Source organism: Numida meleagris, chromosome 1 (assembly GCF_002078875.1).
Source record: "Numida meleagris isolate 19003 breed g44 Domestic line chromosome 1, NumMel1.0, whole genome shotgun sequence".
In the NCBI taxonomy this organism is placed as follows: domain Eukaryota; kingdom Metazoa; phylum Chordata; class Aves; order Galliformes; family Numididae; genus Numida; species Numida meleagris.
Window position 1 is genome coordinate 188420314 of NC_034409.1, and position 19292 is coordinate 188439605.

Below are 19292 nucleotides of genomic sequence, written 5' to 3' on the forward strand. Positions count from 1 at the left end.
AGCTGTGGAGAAGTGGCACTGAGGAGCATGGGTTAGTGGGCATGGTGGGGATGGGTTGATGGTTGGACTGGATGATCTTAGTGGTCTTTTCCACCCTTAAGGTTTCTCTGATTCTGTGATTAGCTGATGAACTATTATATACCAAATAAAAAAGAGAGAGAGAGAGAAAGGCAATCCTGCAGCGTAATAAAGGACAAAAACTCCAAACCAAACGATTTGGCTTGTAAATTATCTGTCTTTATGATACATAAAAGAAACCTCAAAGAATTAAGAAGGAGTCTGCTTTGGTGTCCACGTCTCTCTTTTACTTTAAAGTTTCTGCTTGAACATTTTAAAAGCTTTTTCTACTACAATGTCGTGATACTAACTGGTGCCTTTTGCAAGTAAAGACTAATTTCTCCATTATTTTCACAACACTCTTCTAGAGTGAAAGCTGCTTCTCTGTTTTATAGGCAGGAATCTGAGTCATGGGTAAATTAAAGGCTTTTCCAAAAGGCCTCTGAAAGGTCTGAGCTAGCAGTCCTCCCCTTTACTACATCCCACCTCCATATACAGCTATATACATTGGCCTGGAATGGGCTTGGCCAATATTTCGGCTGCCCTCAACTCCGAAGGGAATGACGCAGAAGCAGTGTTCTATAAAGAGAGACACAGCCCCAATTACCTGAGGATAACTTCTAGGTCTGCTTCAGAGAAGCATCGAGGCAATAGCCCGGGGTCTCAGTGCTTCGGACTTCTGAACAACCCAACTCTGACATTTGTGGCTCAGGTCCACCCCTGCTCTGAGGGTCAGAAAGCTGCTCCCCTCCCACCAGTGTGATTTTAATTTTAAAAACAGTTCTGCTGGCAGGCTGCTCTGACCTCAGCCCATTACGTAAAGTAAACTATTGACATATGCAGACCAGTTGAGGCCATTTTCTCCATTAAATTCAAACCTTGTTTTAAAAGTGCAGTTTTAACATGTTGTTCTTTCTGAAATATCCCACAATATGTGCTTTCACGTTTGGTTATATAACATTACATTCTTTTATAATAATAAAGCACAGTGTATTTTGGAATTGTTCGCAGACTGAAGCTGTTTAGCAAATGGGACACATCCAGATGTGAAAGCGTTCTGTGGCTTGGCTAGACATGCTACTAAACCTTTGAGTCAGACGTCCAAATGACGCTCAGGATGAATTTAGATTTCCTTTCTGAAAGGGAGCTAGTGCTTTCCTAGTGTGCGCAGGAGGAATCGGCATTCCTATTTCTGCAGTTTAACAGTTTACCGTAAAGTTTGAAACAAGTGTTAATTAAATTAATTCAAACTGTTCATGAACTTCATCGGGGTACTTACGCAGTCTGCTAATGGCCCCGATGCAGGAGAATGCATCATTAAATGATAGCGTTGTATTGAAAACTTTCTTCAAGCTTCAGACAAGGGCAGAGATGACTGGTGAGAACATGGAAAGAAAACTCTTCTGGGTAGTTTTTGATGTATGGACAAATTCCTGTGACGTTTCCAAATCTGTAGGTGGGTACTAAAACATAAGCAACAAGAGAATCTGCTATTCTAGCAGGATATGTTTACATACGTGGCTTTTTCTATTTCAAGAAACTTGTGACGGGATGCGACTTAGGCAGGGGTAAAGGTCTCCTCTAGGATCAAATACTCTGCTCCAGTTGGCGTACTCCAATCTCAGATTCTGATCTGAATCAGTCTGGACCTGTCCCGTTAATCCAATTGTGTATCCACTGGTATGAAACAATGGCTCTGTGTCAACAGCATGCTGCTCTGGGTTTCCATCACACTGAAATCAAAGCAGTCATAAAGTCATCGGCCCGTGGAAGCACAGCAGCAAGTTCATCCACAATAGTTATTTTGAATGTGCCTGTTTTTTTCTGAGCCAGCTTTGATGGAAAACTCTGGGCTGACTGCCTTTGAGCTTGCTATTTTTTGTTGTTTGTCGCTCTGCTTCCTGGTTGTTATTAATGATCTCCCATCATTATCCAAATACTTTCTAACCACAGGAATTAGTGCAGCTACAAATCCTATTTATTTATTTTTTATTTTTCCCCTTCTCCTGAAACTCTACTTATTTGTAGGGGTCGAAAGTCACAAAGTTCTTCCATTCTTTTGCTGCAACCAGGCACAACTCAGTGATTTACCACACGACCAGAGTCTTTAGATTTATTCCCTCACACCATTTATTCTTTCATTTATTCACACAATTCTTATTTATTCACTCAGAGGATCGATCCTGGTACAATTCAGCTTATTGTACTGGTGAGATTCTAATACAAATGTTGAGCTTTGCCTTTCTCTATCAAAGTTACTGTTTTTCAAAACATGCTTATCTTCAAATAGCCTTCACCCACAGCTGTGAGATATCTGAGTGGGAAATGGGAGACAACTTAAAATTGCATACCAGATCTGCTCTATTTGCAGATCTGCACAGAGTAGCCACCTGTCCTTACCAGCAGTAAAAGAAACATACGTTAATGTCTGAGCTTTACAATGATGAAAGCTTTCTTTTCAAAGGAAAAAGCCTGAACATTTCATGCACTTATATGGTACTTTGTAGCCCTAGTACTTTAGTACTTTAGAGCCAAAGGAAATGTCCATGTCCAAGAGAATTTGCTGGATATGCAGACAGTGTACTTGGAACAGTGTTTAACTATAATCATCAGGGAAATCACTGTTGCTTTCCTTATGTTGGTGCATCCAATTTGAAATGCAGTGCAAGCCTCCGTTCAGAATAGGGACTTTTCTGTTCATTCTGAAAGCAACAATTTTGAACAGCACATACACACACAAACACACAGACTTTGTTCTCTTTGCACTTTATTTCTGGGAATTCTCACACTCACATGGGTATTAATTTACCAGCTCTACCTTGGAGACTTCCACTTCTACTCCAGGTCTGCCTCAAGGGCTGGGAATAATCTCACCTCATGCTAGGCATCCATAGCACAGGTATCCATGGCTAAAGTAGATGTCTCACATGTCTTCTGTAGTCAGTGGGGAGAAATGAGCATTTCAGGGACCAAAGTTAGGACCTTTTCATTCAGAACTGGCATGTGTTGGATATTTAACCTGAATTCATTGGATTGCATCCTAAAATCTACTTAATAAACTTTCATTGTCTATGAAGTTGCTTGCAGAATTGACTCAGACATAGATTTATATGCGATAGTAATGTCTGAGTTCTATCCCTTCTGTCCCGTGTAAAACCTCAGCCTTGTTTGACATCTTCTCTGGATGTGTGGTGGGTTTATACTCCTTCAAACCAAGGGAGACGTTTCTGCCTTGGCCACCAAAACCTGCTCATCACTTTCACAGCCACTCTGCACTGTGTAACGATCTTGCCTGTCAATCAGACCCATATGCTGGGTATCAGTTTTGACATTTTTTGACCTCTTTTGAATTCATTTAAATACAGACTGTCTCAACTGTTTAGATTCCTCAACGATAAAGTAAAACCTTTCCTATGCATCTCCACACACAACATTTCTGTGCAAGCCTAAAGTCTTTTTCATGAGCAACCTGGAGAAATTATCTACAAGAAAACTAATTATGAGTATGATACTCGTTTATGACTTTATGTACAATCTATACAGTATATGTATGGCCACATATACCATATTTTTTATCATATTCCCCTTCTGTGGTCATAAAATTTCAGCTGTATAACCTTCACTGATGTTCAGAGTTTTCTTTTCCATCTCTTCATATCATCCAAAATGTGGTTCTTGCTTCTGTCTGATACTCCATTTGCCATGTTTTCAGAAAAAAATGTTCCCATTAAATATCTATCTGCCAAGATCATTGTTCTCCTTCAGATTCCTTCTCCAAGCTCGTCTTGGCCCCGATGCCTAGAAAATACTTGGCAATACTTGCTGTCGTGCTGACTAATGCAGTTGCATCGTTTCTTTACTCTTCATATAAGCCTGTTGTTTTTTGACCTGAATTTAGAGTGGAAAGCTATTTGCCTGTGCATATGCAGTGCTGAACTCAACTGCTCCCAGGCCACCATACAACAACAAGTAAATAATAATAACCAGACAAACAAATTTTGAAAACTCGGGGTAAGTAACTTTTCACAAAAAAACTTTGCTGAGAAGATTCCCAGCATCCTTTCTCATAAACACTAACACTGTGCTCCTTTTGTCACACATTCTTCATTCTTCTGGTTTTGATTCTTTCATGTCTCAAGCTGAAAAACTTCAGTTAAGTTCTGAAGCCAAAAGGCTGCTGCAAACACGTGCTCTTCTTTGTAAAATTCTTTCTTTCTGTTTGTGTCAGTGCATGGTCACATTTTAGGAAAGAAAGGTCACCACCTTTCAGAGTGTGGCCAAGGGAGGCAGAAAACTTCCATACTGTAACAGATTTCTGCCATCTGTTGTTCAGACAGAATGGGTTACTCTTCAAGCAGGTACTGGTGAGATAAGGTTTACTGGTAATCTCTTATTAGATCGGCTGGTATAACTTGTAAAATTAGACAGTTTTCCAAGCCTTCATGTCTGGAATATGTCCCAAATAGAATGCATATCAAATGCACAGTCTAACATATCTCATGTCATAGTGATGACAACAAAACCAAACACAGAAGTAAATAAATACAAACGGACAAAACACACCAGAAAAGATGTGACATACAGCCATGCCCTGCGATAGACTACATTTAGTCTGTGAAGAACACAGTCAGGCTATGTCATTAATCTAAGGATTATTTTTACCAAAGGATGCTTTTCTACATAAGCAGATAAAGTTATTGCAATGGGCCTTTAAATACCTCATAGGGCATTACTTCAGATCAGAAAGAAAACCTCCACTCATGTTACAGAGCAGTGAACAAATACCATCCTAGCACAGAACCCATGTAGAGCAGTCACAGCTGTGATTACAGCCTTATGAGATAAATATACTAGTTTGAAGATCCTTCTAGGCCTCCTATCCTTTCCTCAAAGATCCCTTCTCTACATTTGAAACTAGGGTGTCATTTACAGAGATGCAGTTTCTTCAGGTCTTTGTTTCGTGTGGTGTCTCATTTCTGTTTTATCTCCGGTGAAATCTAGCTGGGCATAGCTGGAAGAATCAAACCACTACAAGGCAGTAATTAATAATTTGAGAGGCAAGGACTAAGCATTCACCAAGCTTCTTTTTCCCAAACGTATGAAAAATGAGCAGGGTCAGAAGGCGCAGCCAGGTGATCAGGGAACTGGCTCAGGGGCACATCCCCACTAAACATCTTCCTAGGGTGCTCTAGGGCAAAAGTATGCATCCATGTGGGTGGATGTAGGCTGAGGCTGAACAGAAATGGGTACACAGGACTGCAGGGGCTTCATCAAGAACGGAAATCCTCGCAACATCCACCTTCAGTGAGGTGCAATCAGCCAGCAGTCCCACTGACTCCTGCCAAGCCCTTTGTAGGCCGCATCCACAGCTCGGCCTCGTCTTCTGCAGCCTGTTCCAGTAGATAACTGCTTTCTGTTCTCTGCTAAGCATGCTTTAGACAGTGGGAACTGCTGTTGATCATGTTGGCACGATTCCCAAAAGCTTTTGCAGGTGGTGAGGAATGTTTTATTCTGATAAAAAAAAAAATAGGACTCCAGATACAAGAATATCAGTTCTTAGTGTGCAAAGAAAAAGGGAGGGGAATACCTGTTGGAATGGAAATAGCCATCTCCTTCTCAAGGACAACGGATGTGCTTGACAGACTTTCTAACTCTCCCTTGTGCTCTGCAGCAACAACTTGTGCTGTACCCAACATTACTTCTGTGCAGGAGGACCTTATCTTCAGCTCAGTGTTTTCCCACCCACACAAGCAACTTTCAGGAGAGGCAGTGAACTTATCTGATGGCAGTCATTGCATTGCAGCGATTGCTGCTACTTCAAATCCGTTGATCCTGATGTTCTGGTAACATCTGCACAAGACTTGATTTCAGTTCCAGGCACTGTCATTTTCCTCCTCTTCACTAATGTTTTGATACAATGCGGAGTCTGCACAGTATCTTGAAATTGGTCGCCCTTATGTAACACAGCACTGGTCCAAAGAGCAAATCTTTTGAACTGTACTTTAAAATTTCAGACCTTATTCAGTAGGAACTGTTCAACAAGATGCCAGAAATGAACGTTGTCTGAGCGGAACTAAAGACTGCAATATTAAGCCCTGAGTTAACCTATCCTTTTCTCTTAACTGCAAGATTGATAGCAATTCAATCTTGAATTGCATTGCATCCCTTTGCTACACTCTTAGCAAGACACAGAGGACAGAATGAATGGTGCTGTCTCCTCCACTGACGACACGTAGACACCAAGGTGATTAGCTGAGATGGTCACCTCTGTTATAAAAACTGGACAACAGGGGAAATGAATCCCAGAGGTATTTGAGTGCAGCTCTGTATTCCAGCTTAGATTATGTAACCGCAAAATAAGAATATTAATTGCTCATCTATAGCATCTACATCAGGATTCCACCTTTATGCAATCGTGTGCTGTTCTGCCCCACAGGAACAGGGCGCAGAGTGATTTCATGGGAGAGAATTAGGACAACATTTCATCCGGCATCTGCTTAGCTTTCCAGCCTATATACATGATGTTTTGCATGGGCTATACAGAAAATGCAATGGAGAAGGGCCTGTGAATCCTGTTGACAGTGTGGTTGGGATATGGAGGGAACAGTAAAGAAGACAAGGCAGAGAAATGAGGCTATTTCTTAGCATCAGTTTTCTTCAGAAAGGATGCTAGGAAACTGCTGAGTATGGGGGAAAGAAACGAGGTTACTATCAAAGACTAAGGAAGGAAGATATGGCAGTGTAAAATAATATTATAACATCTTAAAAACTGGAGATACTGCAGAACTTTGAAAGGGTTTAAGACTCAACGAAATGCCAATAAAACTACAGAGCATGCTTGTAAAAGATCATTCAGTCATTTAGTGCTGAGAGAAGAGGTGAACTCACGCTTATTTTGTGTTTGGGCTTTCTGGTGTTTGCCTTTAAAAAGGAACATCAATACTAGGTGCTTCATTTAACTCTTTTCTTCTTCCCTAAGGGTAGGTTAGAGGTCAAGCATCCTCCTGATGATTTCTTCATTGTGCAGATGAGCACAATGCATCTCATCTACGAGAACATCTCATAGTAAGTGGTCGTCCATACTTGAAAATCCATGCAGTAGAGATGTTCTTGATCTCATGCACTGTTCTGTTTCTGACAATAGCCATTTCCAGAAGATTCAGAAGAGGATGCGTTGCAGAAAGCAGATGGAGGAAAATGCACTCAGTGTGAAAGTCATATTGGTAGACCCATTGCAAAGTTCAAATGTGAAGTGTAACATATTATGTTCTTTCCAGAAAACTTGCCAGTGCTAAGTATTGATTATCTTGAAATGCATCTACAAGTCAAATTCTTCATGAAACCATCTTTAAGCACTGGTCAAGGAGATATATTGTGGCAATGAGTACTCTACTGTGTAATGAGCAAAGTTGGAAAGCATTTCTTTTGTCTGATTGTAAATGTTCTCCCCAAGCAACACCCTCCCTGCTGTGATCTGAGAGTCCTTGTGCCTGAGCAGTAAGGCAGCACGAAGCCTCTAGATCATTCCTGTCTCAGTACAAAAAGTGAAACTTATCGAAGATCTAAAAAAACCCAAATCCTTTCTCTGAAATTTCTGAAGATTTTCTGCAACCCCCGCTCCAAGGCCCTCAATTGAATTGTTGTATGGTCCTGTAAGACTATTTTTAACGCCAGCCCATCCACCAGACAGAGCCTATAGACAGATGTTTTCCTCCAGAGCCAGCTTCTGGCGGAAGGTGTGACCACTTCTGCCTGAGCCCCGTACCCCGTAAGTTACTATGCTTTCTACCCTTCTAAAATGCCTGCTCCATAGATTTCTTCTTCTGAAGCAGTCGGAATGCTTCCTAACCCAATTGAATGAAAAACAGACAACTTAGCTTAGGGAGCTTAAATAATTCACTTTCACAATCTAGGTTACTTTGCCTGAGAAGGGTTTAAAAATGTTTACATGAAGAACTCAGCTGACAGATACAAGAGGTCAGGAATCCATGGAAGAGAGGCAGCAAAAAACAGTAGGGAGTGCTAACTCTTTCCAGTGTTGCAGCTGAATGCAGAGGGAGGTATCAGGTCACAGACTGAAAGTGCCTACTGTTCAGAAAGAACGTGGGCAGCTGATGTACGCAGCTAGTAGCAAAGCCGTGGGTTTTTTTTTTTTGCCTAGGATACTGGTTGGGCTACAGTTAAAAATGGAAAGCTAAACCAGAAAGATGATCAAAATAAGGCAGATTCTCTCACATCTAAAAAGGAGAGTTACGCCTCACCCTTGTATTGCAGCACTCTGAATTCACCGATAAAATAGGAAGTGAAGAATCGTAGACTAGAATCATGGAATCATAGAATGGTTTAGGTTGGAAAGGACCTTAAAGCCCATCTAGTTACAATCCCTTGTGGTGTGGGGGGACACCTCCCACCAGCTCAGGCTGCCCAGGGCCCCATCCAGCCTGGCCTTGAACGCCTCCAGAGACGGGGCATCCACAACCTCCTTGGGCAACCTGTGCCAGGTAACAAGGGAGCTGGAATTGAATGAGCTTTTGAATGCTGTTCCGAGATCATTTCTGATGAGAAAGATCAAATGAGAGAACAAATGCTCTTGCTACGTGTCACGACTGCTCTGAAAGAAGTGCGTCATAAAACAGACAGCAATAAAGCATCTTCTACCCAAACTAAAATCTTGCTTGCATAATAAGAAAAACAACTTCTATTATTATCTGTACAATTGCCACCTGGGTCCTACTTATATTCCTTGTTTGCAGTGTTGTCTATGGATTTATTTATAAATGTTCATAAACTGGGGAAGAGGTGAGAAGCATGGAGGCAAAACCTGCAGGCTAATCAGTATTATTTAAGGAAGGAGAGACCGGGAGACACTGCAAAGATTTTCTGAAGGTTTTATTCTGGAATAATATGCTCAGCTTGGCCACAGTGTGCAAAAAAGGATGTAGCTGAAGGAAAAAAAAATCTGAAAGATGGGCATTAAAACTCACGTAAGAATGGAAAAGTGTGAATATTAAAGGAAAAAAGCTGAAACTGTTAATTTTAGAAACAGGACAAAAAAGGGAGGCTAAGATGAAGTGCATAAAATGAACGCTCAAAAGAGGCACACAAGGAATCTTCCATGCACGTGCTTTTCACAAGAAAACAATCACTGAAATGGAACAGCAGTCAGCATGAAAGGGATGGAAGGAAATATTATAAACACTGTACAACCTCCATTGATTGATGGGGTGCTGGGTGAGAGATTAGCTGTGCTGAAAAATTTGCATGAAATATGCAAACGTAAAGGAATAGAGATCAAATTGTTGTACAGGAGAGAGATAAGCCCCAAAATTCCATGGCATTAACGTAGCCAAACTGTAAGTTATACTGCTAGGAGGAAACCACTTACCACAAACACTCATGCACCTGGCTTTGTAGGGTCAGGCCATTACCAGGACAGAATATTTAACTAAATAGAACACAATTCAGATTCATTCCTATGCAAGCACCAAGACATTGGTGGGTATCCTGATTAAAGATAATGACTCATTCCAGAAAAATTTAGACATCTATATTGAATCACCTTGTTTGGCTTTTAGTGCCAGCAGCGTGAGGTAGCAAGATTTGATTAATCATGATGTGATGTCCACAAATCCTTCATAAAAGATCCTTTCAATTCCTCCCTCTCACTGCACTGACACTTGCAGTGTATCATGCAAGTGAGTAGGTATTACATGGGAAAGTGGGCGTAGTAAAACTTCTGTCCTCAGACGTCTCTGAAACTGTACATTCTCAATTGAAAAAAAAAAAAAGGATTCCAAAGGCAAAATTTGCTGGGTTTTTTTATTTCCTTCTTCTAGCCTTCCTTCCTTTGCAATCTTAAATTCAAGTCCTAATTCAGCATAGTGTCAAACACTTTGATACATCTATGATATGTAATTACAGCTGTGAAGGTGCTGAAATACTTTGCTAGATAACAGTATGTGCATATGCATTTAAAGTTAGGCATCTCTTTAATTGCTGTGAACTTGTAAAATTCTAGATTTTAGTACTGAAAATCCTTCTTTAAGTTCTCAATCTAGAAACAAGGATAGCCTTCTACGATGGAGTGACAGCTTCAGTGGACAGCCAGAGAGCTGAGGTCAATGGCATTATGTCCAGGGGGAGGTCACGAGTGGTGTCCCCCTGGGGTCCGTCTTGGGACCAGTGCTCTTCACAGTATTTATCAGTGACACAGACAAGTGGGATCAAGTGCACCCTCAGCAGGTTTGTGGATGACACCATGCTGTGTGGTGCCATCAATATAACAGAAGGAAGAGATGCCATCCAAAGGGACATGGACAAGCTTGAGAAGAGGGCCCATGCAAACCTCATGAGTGCAAACTGTTGCGCTTGGGTTGGAGCAATCCCAAGTATGTGTACAGACTGGGAGAAGATCTCACTGAGTGCAGCTCTGCGGAGAAAGTCTTGGGGTGGGAGTCCTGGTGGATGAAAAGCTGAACATGAGCCAGCAGTGTGTGCCTGCAGCCTGGAAAGCCAACAGTATTCCGGGCTGCATCAACAGAGGGTGGCAGCAGGGAGAGGGAGGGGATTGTCCCCCTCTGCTCTGCCATTGTAAAGGCCCATCTGGATACTACATGCAGGCCTGGAGCCCCCAGCACAGAAACAGTACGGAGCTGATGGAGTGAAGGGCTGTGAAGACGATCAGAGGGCTGGAGAACCTCTCCCATGTAGAGAGGTTGAGGGAGGTGGGCTTGTTTAGCTTGGAGAAGAGAAGGCTCTGGGAAGATCTCATTGCTGCCTTCCATTACTTAAGGGAGCTTACAAGCAGGAGGGAGTCTGACTTTTTACACAGTCTGATAGAGATAAGATGAGGGGAAACAGTTTTAGACTAAAAGAGAGAAAAATTAGATTAGATTTTATGGGGAATTTTTTCACCGAGAGAGCAGTGAGTCCCTGGCACAGGCTGCCCAGGGAAGCTGTGGTTTCAAGGCCAGGTTGGATGGGGCCCTGGGCAGCCTGAGCTGCTGCCTGTTTTAGAGGCTGGCAGTCCAGCAGGAGAGTTGGAACTAGCTGATCTTTAAGCCTTTCTACAACTCTATGATAACTCTGTTTAGATTGCTGGTGGCAGCTGGCTATATTTCAACATCTATCTAAAGAATAAAGCTATGCCAATATGAACCATAATAATTCCTGGAATTATATCAAAAAACAGATATGTGAATTAACTTCTTTGCTCAAAAGATTTAAAGACTACTCCCTCTGTGGGATGTGTCACAAGATTTTTGTAAGGAATTTATTACTTTGAAATTTGCTATGAATCAGTACCATAGTGCATATGACATGAACGTGCAAAAGGGGAAGATGATCGTGAGCAGCAGCCTGACAGCCAGAGCCTGTTTATCTGCTGTGGGAGTCTGTATGTGAACGTGAGTATCATTAAGAGGCTATATAGAATCACAGAATCACCAAGGTTGGAAAAGACCTCTTTTATATGTTCTTATATCTTTTTTTACTGTGAAGTTCCATTCTCTGTATAAAGTAAAACAAAGGCTCGATCAGGCGATCGCCATTGTTTCGAATCTTAAAACAAAATATATGACTCTTTCTTTGCTCTTCCAGGACTTAAATATCTCATTGTTGAGCCAAGAATAAAACAGCGCTGTCCTGCGGAAGCTCATACCTTATCCCAATATGCAGCTGCTGGAGTCAAGGTTGCCAACCGGGACCTCTGGAAAACTGGCCTCCAGTTCAGGTCTTTAACAAAGTGGCTGCATTCCACTGGGTATCTTCAGGGATCTCCAAAATACATTGATCTCCAGTTCTCCTCTATTTTGTAGTCCAAGGTGTAGGCAGCACTCCTCTGAAAAAAAGAACAGTCTTAATACTACCTCTTTCATGCATCTGTATTGTATTGAAACCTGACTTTATAAGAAATCTGGTCAGATTAAAGGTGGTTTTAGCTCTGTGGATGAGCTGTGAGAAGAGTGTTTAGGGCTGTGACTCATGGCAGATTAAAAACGGCTGCAGGGGATGACATCTATAACATGCACACAGATTTCAACGTCCTCTATTGCACCGACACTGGAACTTGTCCAGTCCCTTGATTTGGTTCAAGGCATCAAAGTGGCAGGAAACTACTTTAGAAAAAAAGAAAAAAAAGGGAGTGAACAGTTTCTGCTGATTTTGTGCCACAGACTGGGTCACTGAGGGCCATGAGTACGTGAGTTGGTGCTAGGAACAGGGTGGGATCATATAGCCATGGACTGATCGGGGCTGTGGCAGCCTGATTTAAATTGTGAGAGAACTGTGATCAGAGCCCTGTGGCTGGGTATGGACATCCTTTCCCGCACTCAGCTGTGCTAGCTGCTTCTCCCCAGCCTCCTCCACCCACCTAATGGTGATGCTGGCAGAATCACAGAACGGTTAGCGCTGCTGAGATCTTCCAGCCTAGCTGCCCCATTCAATGACAGACACTTACTCTTAATGAGCTTAAGCTAACCAAACTAGGTTGTGAGACCAGCAGACAATAAGCTCCAGAGGTAGGACAGGGCAAGATGTGTGATGGGTACACACAGCAAGAACCCCTGTAGCCACAACGACTTACAGTATGCACGGCTGTTTGTACCCTTCAAGAAGGTGAATGTTTCATCCTCAGGAAAAAAACAAACAAGAAAATAAAGAAAGAGACTACTAGGTGGCTTGACAACATTTATTCTTACAGGGAAGAAATGAACAAATAAAGAGCCTCTTTACGTTTAGCTAAGCAGAGAGACACATCACAAGAGATGGCTAAGAGCTGAAGCCAGGCAAAACTCACATGAGAAATAAGGCATAATTGTTCAACTGTGACAGTGATTAACTGGTGGAACAGACTGCCCCGGGTAGGTTTTCCATTTCTTCAAGTCTTCAGCTCAGGGCTGGATGCCTTAGTGGAAAATACTTTCAATAAACACAAGATTTGGGGCTCAGCACTAACGAACTCAGTAAAATGCTGTTGCGCGTGTTAAGAAGGAGGTCAAGGTAAATGACATAATGTTCCTCTTAGTCTTAAAAATTGATAAAGTATAAATGAAACATCTTTTATAAAGTTCCATTGTGGAAATGTTTAGGGTATGCTTTCATATTCTTTCCTTGCCAGTGTCTTGTGGCAATGGTTTGTCTGGAGTACTGCAGCTCCAGATGATCTGATGTCCTCTCCTGCTGAACTCTCCTTTGGGGTCAGTCTCTCTCTGTCTGAAGCTTCTTACTATGACGGCCTCCAATTCAACATTCTTTGTGTTTAATTCAGATTACATTACGTAAAAGAAGAACTACAAATCAGGGGAAGAGAAAGTATGCTTTAGTACCAAGTGAAGGATAAATAGAAAGAAGCATATTTAGTCAGATAGAACAGATGCTACATGTGAATGAAGGCTGAGTAAAATGCTTTTCACGTAGTCTTAGATCTGCAATTTTCTCAGCAAGTCATGTCAAAAGCTTTCCAAGCCTCTAAAAATCTGCGTTTTTTGTTTTTTTTTTATAAATTAAAATAACAGAGCAGCTCTCGAAAGAGCTCTTTTCCTCAGTAGGGTCCAAAGTTCATTAGTAAAGAAGTGAGCACTATTATTTCCTTCAGCTTTAAACGTGGAAGTGAAAAAATGAGTTGTCCAAAGCTAGGCAGGAACCCGTGACAGTGATCCTGCTGTCTCTATCTCAGATGAGTATCTCACAAGATCACACATATACGTGTGCAGCAGTGTGCAGCACACTGACAAATAAATGATGTCAGGTGGGAGAAGAGAGGATAAGAAGATAAGAAGTACTTCAAGCGCAGCTTGAAATTCAGCATGCAGCTGTGCAGCTGCTTTGCAAGGATGAAGCTAGATACCTGTGTGCAATCTGAATATAGGAATGAAACCCTAATTTGGAACAGTTAGCATGTATGCTATTTGTGCACTAGGCTATTCTTATAAGTTTTCTATATGTAAACTGAATCTTCTTTACTATAATTAAAGCCCACTGCCTCTTGTCCCATAAAAAACAAATTACTTCTTCTTTTCATTGGTCTTTCATTTCTTTCATGCCCTATGATCACATCTCATCTCAGCTTTCTGTTGTTTAGGGGAAGAAGTTCCGATTCCTTCAGCTTCCCCATTGCAGGTCACGGTTTCAACCTTCTCACTGTTTCTACTGGTTCTTCTCTGGGTACTCTCAAATTGAGTCATACTGTTCTGGATCTGTAGTGCCTGAAACTGGATAAACAGTTGAGACCTTAGCTGCAGTGGAAGACTTTATATCTGCTATAATCTCCTCAATCTCCTTCCAGACACCTGGTCCTTACTTGTGTGCTCCCTGTCCCATGCTTGTGCAGTTGACCATTTCTGCCTAAGGGTACTATCTTGAATTTATCACCATTAAAAATCCATTTTCAGAGCCTTTGAGAAATATATGAGGAACTTTTGGAATTCTAATCCTATGTACCAGTGTGCTTTCAGTCCCTTCCTATCTCTGTCATTTGCATGTGGAATGGGTCCATTTTCCATTCTAGCATTCCATGAAGTTTGTTTCATTTGACACTCACTCATACCCCTGCACAGCCTCTTTTGTCAAGCCAACACCACCGACCACTTGCGTGGTGAAGTGGTAAACCAGGCTGGGAGAAAACTAAAACAACAAAAATAGGGGTATAGTCCAAAGCTGGGTGCATGCCCTGTGCTAATTCACCATGCGAGCTTGTGCCAACACAAGGAAGAGGACAGAATAGTATGGCTGGGAGTGTAAGCTCACAACAGGTTTAAGACAAACTAAGCCCCTGTTGCTGCTCATAGGAATGACCCCGTGCACCTCCATGTTCTAGTTTTCTACCTGATGCTGGACGTATTCTTAAAAATACCACATTCCTTTTGGCTTGGTTAGCTTTCAGTCTGATGAGATCCCTGATCTGGCTGATCACACATCTAAGTGGTCACCAATTTTGGCTCAAGATAAGTATTGGACATATGAAAGGGGTCCATAAAAAAGTAGTTTCATGACTGGCTTTCATCTGCCTAGGATGATGTTTTGGCCTCATTTATCATACCTTCCATCACCTTGGTGTGTTGCTGTGTGACTGATAAAAAGGACACACCAGTGGTGTACTGGGGTTCTTATATCAGTGACTTTGCTTCCTTAGCCGTCCACATTGCTAAGGGCCTTCCACCTGTAACTCTGCTTTCCATCCCCAGCTCTGTATCTTCTCGCCCAAGATACCCTGGCAATGTTTCCCAGAGCTTCTGGGGCAGTATCTTTTTCTATCATTTTCATGTTGTTCTCATGCTGTTACTCTCATGACCTTGCACCTGCAAACTTTGATAGTTTTCTTGGCAGATCCTTATGGGAAGTAATTGCTACGAGCATGAGAATCGCCCTTTCCCCCAACTTTTCCTACCCTTGTTTGTTGCTTCTAGTTTATATTAGAGGGGGCACAAAGATTAACAACCAACCAGCATGCACCACCTGCGACATAAGCACTTACAAGCCACAGAGTTCGAGTAGGTACTGATGAAAACTGTACAGATACTATGAGAAAAGCACCACAGTGGGTGGAGAGGAGTGTAGAAAGGGGTCCAAGAGATGATATTTATCTCCCCACATTTTTTTTCCAAGTTGCCCACTTCAAAGAGTTCCCCTTTTCTCTCTCTCTTACTCACTCTCTCTCCAGTTTATTTGCACTGTTGAATTCAATTATATGTATGACCTCAGCTACAAATACTGCTAATAAATCTTTGCCCCAATAAATCTGTGTGTCCACATCCTATGTACAACAGGAAAATGACATAGAAGGCAGGAATCCTCCAACAGCCTCTTTTCTTTAGCATCGACACTGTCTTTGACTAGTTTTGTGCATCTCATATTTAAGAGTGTGGGTCCAAGCAGTTTAAATGAATATAAATTAGGCTTGCCATTGCGTGTAAGAGACAGGAGGGAACACACAATTGAATCAAGGACTGTGGAATGGTAACGTTTTTTGGTGGCAGCCTGCAGCTACATTGATTTGGGATAGGGTGAAACTAAGTGGGAAGAAAAGCCACTAATACTCAAGACTCTCCTCTTTGTGAAGAGTTAACAGTTTACATGGACTGGTGCAACCAGAGGAACTGTTCAGGAATAGAAAGTTTCCATGTAGATCCCTGGCTTGCGGAATGGGATTCTTGGGAGAAGAAAGAGCCAAAGAAAAGTAATGAGTTGATAGGATATAGATGCTGCTCCAGCAGCTGCTGCTTTGGGTTGTTGTCTGCTCAATACCGGTGGTAAATCTGTGCCTTCAGCCTGTTACAAGGTTTTGTGGTTACTTTGGAATTTTTCCAGTGTAACTACTGAAAAATGAAATCAAAATATGAGCGCAGAGAGTAAACTATTTATTTAAATATACATTAACCTTAGGAGCCAGACCATTTTTCCAAGCAAACAAGTCCTGCACCATGCAGCTAAAGAAAGCGTGAAGTAGAAAGAATAATAAGTATGCCTGTAAGACGTTTCTAAATCATCAGATTTTGTTGCAGCTGAGCATTGCACTGATATTTTAGTACTGCAGCTTCTGGAGCTGATGCCAACACAGTCATGGCTGAGTGTGTTTCAGTGGAAAACATTTTGGATTAAGTGTTGGGCGTGGCTATTTCAATAGAAAAATATTTAAGGGAAAGTGGATTGTCATGGTAAAAATAAGGTGGGGCCTGGGAAAAAAAGGCAAAAGTTACATATTAATGGGAAAAGGCAAAAGTCATATTTTGTAAAATTTGATTCCATTATATTTTTCACATGAGGCACTCCTTTGTCAAGTGCTGATTACGCAGAACAGATAGCATGGCTCAAAGCCCGAGTCTGTACTGACTTCCCTAGAGACGGTCTGGGATGCTTATTTAAGAGAATTCCCTGGTGTTTATAATGGGGGTGCTTATTTATGAGAATTTGCTGGTGTTATGGACTGAGCCAGGCCATGAGTACTCTACGCTAGAGGCACCAAGAGGTAATGGGAACACATGGCTTCCACAGAGGACGGTCCTGACCTGTTGCATCTCTCCCAAGCTGAGGGCAAATTTTGGAGGGGAGTATCTTTGCAGTGCTTTTTGGGAAGATGTGGGGAAGATTCTAAGAAGGTAACTCCACATGTTTCTGTTCACAGTACAGACAGGGAAAGTGAAATACAGTTTATCTGAACATCAGTTTCTTATATTGGCCCCTCAGATTCTTTAATGCTTCGGTGATAGATTTAGTACCTCACCATACACACTTATAGGAGCAAGTTCTTGGATGTCCAAAAGGATAGATATTAGCCCTTAGCAATTAGGATGTTTTTAACAGTTGCTGATAAAAAATTAACATACCAAACCAGCAGTTGAATTCCTGTTGATGACGGAGGTGGTATGGCTGCTGGACCTTCATGCAGAGCCAGCGTGGGGCTGCAGATCCCTCAGATTTCTTCAATAAACTGGCGTCTCAAATCCCTTTGTAAACAGGCTTCGTACGGTGAAAAAATGTGATTTTCTGGCTCAGTGAAAGCTCCTTCACATGCAGAACAAGTTATTCTGGAAGAAAGGTCACTATAAACTAAATGAAAGGCTCTGTTCACATGAGCTGTGGGTCCATGAGGATTTATTTGGTGATGATACTGGCTTAAGTAATCTTGGCTTTTTTCTTCCCATTTCCCTCTCTTCCCACTGACAGTTCGCGTGCCACTCCCTGCACTGTGCCAGCAGAATTGTTTGTGTAGCTGCATGGTGAACAAATGAGCGAGCTGATAGAATACAACTCGGAAAAATGGAGAAATACTGTTTGTTCTCTTCACTCGGAATGTTTGGCCTGTGTGATTCATTACACAACTACACAGATCGCTCAGTGGCACGGAACAGGAGGGCAGGTGGAAGAAGAAATTAGTTAGATGGGCAGAGATGGGACTGTCTGAGCACCACTGTTGCTGACTGAGGAACCACAGACTTGCTTTTAGGCTTTCTTGTTGCTAACTGCATGTTGTTGCTGCTCCGTCATCATGGCGGTAGAGTTATTAAAGTAGCACAAATCGTCCTATATCTTGGGTCAAACTCTTTCACCTTTGAAGATAAAGCCACAAACTAGAGCACATGGTGAAGTTTAAGGAGACTGCTGATCTGTAGCTCACCACCAACATCAGGAGGAGATCTTAGTGGTCATCAGAAAGTTTGCAGAAGTATGATCTTCATTAGCTAAAGAGAAAATATCAAGTTGCTTTGTTCTTGATCAATTTTCTTTTGGGTTAGTGAGCTGAGCTGGATCACTGATAGCCTTTGAAAAGCAGAGCCCAGGGAAGAGGAGTGATGGAAGACCAGAATTAGGAGAGAGATGTCTTTCTTTTATCAGTGTTGAGCTGTTAGATCAATTCAGCTGTCTCATCTTATGATTCAGATACACCTTCCACTTTCATGAAGGTTTTTAGCTCTAGCAGAAGAAAAAAATATATGACTTTTATCCATATCATCCTAAACTTATGCAGGAAGATTTAAATGTGTGAGCTGTTCCCTGCTTTCAGAGCATGAGTCAGCAAAATGTTTGGCCCATTAATCTTTCAAAAGCAAGAGGGGGAAAAACACTGCAGCCTTTTCTGGCCGTTGCATTTCCATTATGCAAAAGCGATGCTATGGGTTTCTGTGTCAATGGTTTTTCACCGGCTTCTAAATATGCTGTTTTCAGAAGTCAAAAACTATGGTATTAGCTGTCAGACTTAAAAACTCAACTGGTGTTTGAAAATCCAGCTGTGTTTTCAGATTCTTAACAAAAAAAAAAATACCAGTAAAACGGCCTCTGTAATTGTAGCTTAACTGACGGGGCTCTTGACAATACATGAGGTGGAACAGAATCCACCTCAGTTGCCATGGCTATATTTTTCCATTGAGCTAACAAAATTAAAAATTTACTTTTGCCAGTTAATTCAGCAATCCTTACCAATGTGCCCATGGAAAACAGTTAATATTAATAAGAAAGAACGCTTTTTATACAGCAGATGCTGTTACTGGGTAATTTAGAAGCAGAGCTCTCTCTGTACATAGGTAAAATATCTGTTAACTAAGACATTGTAAAAACAGCGGCAGCACAAGGCCAGGGCCCAACATAAATACCAGAGCAATCTACATCGCAGTGCAGCCCCTTCATCTCTGGGATTGCAAAATTCAGTATTAACTAGATAGCAGAGAAACTCTGAGATAACTCTGCTCAGAAGGTTAGTCTTTTTAAACCATCACAATTTCTTAGATTTTCTCTTAAGTATC

General features: G+C 41.7%; 2 long non-coding RNA genes across 3 annotated transcripts in view; one reads left to right on the forward strand and one right to left on the reverse strand.

Moving 5' to 3' along the window:
* Positions 1 to 15792, forward strand: part of LOC110391086 — a 33408-nt gene extending 17616 nt beyond the window's left edge. The window contains exons 2-3 of one of the 2 annotated variants that reach the window (XR_002433975.1): positions 7037 to 7122; positions 7202 to 15792. This is a non-coding gene — a long non-coding RNA (uncharacterized LOC110391086). Of the gene's footprint in view, positions 1 to 7036 lie in introns of both variants that reach the window. The other variant, XR_002433974.1, reaches the window with a different exon arrangement.
* LOC110391078 lies at positions 590 to 18583 on the reverse strand. Its single transcript, XR_002433969.1, has 3 exons — positions 17379 to 18583; positions 11717 to 11896; positions 590 to 1520 (listed from the first exon to the last, which is right to left on the reverse strand). It is a non-coding gene; the product is annotated as an uncharacterized LOC110391078 (long non-coding RNA).